We start from the raw sequence: 427 nt of genomic DNA, 5'->3' as shown, positions 1-427 counted from the left end.
ACAATCCTGGTTCTTTCCTGAAAAATCTCCACCCATGGTCTAAAATACAAACCAAATCGATGAGATTTATTTATATGAAAAAAAAAAGTTGTGGCCATTTTCAGTACAAAAACTAGTAAACTGTTCAAACTGTAATAAAAAAAATAAAAAAAATCTCAATTGTATAAAATAAATGCTTCTTACATGAGTTTTTCCACTTCCTGTTTGGCCATAAGCAAAGCATGTGGCCATTCCTCTATCAAAGATGGTTTCCACAAGGGGTCTTGCAGTAAACCTGTGAAGAAAACAGTTAAAATATTTTTTTCCTCCAACAGTGACTATTTCCTGACATAATTTTTAATTAAAGATTCATGTATAACGAACAACGAAGGGAATCATCCTCTACCTGTAAACCATTTCATTTGTTGTGCTGTCATCAAAGGCATAA

The 427-nt window shown here is 32.3% G+C and overlaps 1 long non-coding RNA gene across 1 annotated transcript; it reads right to left on the bottom strand.

The window, feature by feature from the left end:
• LOC107682108 (uncharacterized) lies at positions 1-427 on the bottom strand. The gene is made up of 3 exons (XR_001633366.1): positions 386-427; positions 184-274; positions 1-39 (listed from the first exon to the last, which is right to left on the bottom strand). It is a non-coding gene; the product is annotated as an uncharacterized LOC107682108 (long non-coding RNA).

Source organism: Sinocyclocheilus anshuiensis, unplaced genomic scaffold (assembly GCF_001515605.1).
Source record: "Sinocyclocheilus anshuiensis isolate Anshui unplaced genomic scaffold, SAMN03320099.WGS_v1.1 C31607127, whole genome shotgun sequence".
In the NCBI taxonomy this organism is placed as follows: domain Eukaryota; kingdom Metazoa; phylum Chordata; class Actinopteri; order Cypriniformes; family Cyprinidae; genus Sinocyclocheilus; species Sinocyclocheilus anshuiensis.
This window is presented reverse-complemented; position numbering and strand designations above follow the sequence as displayed.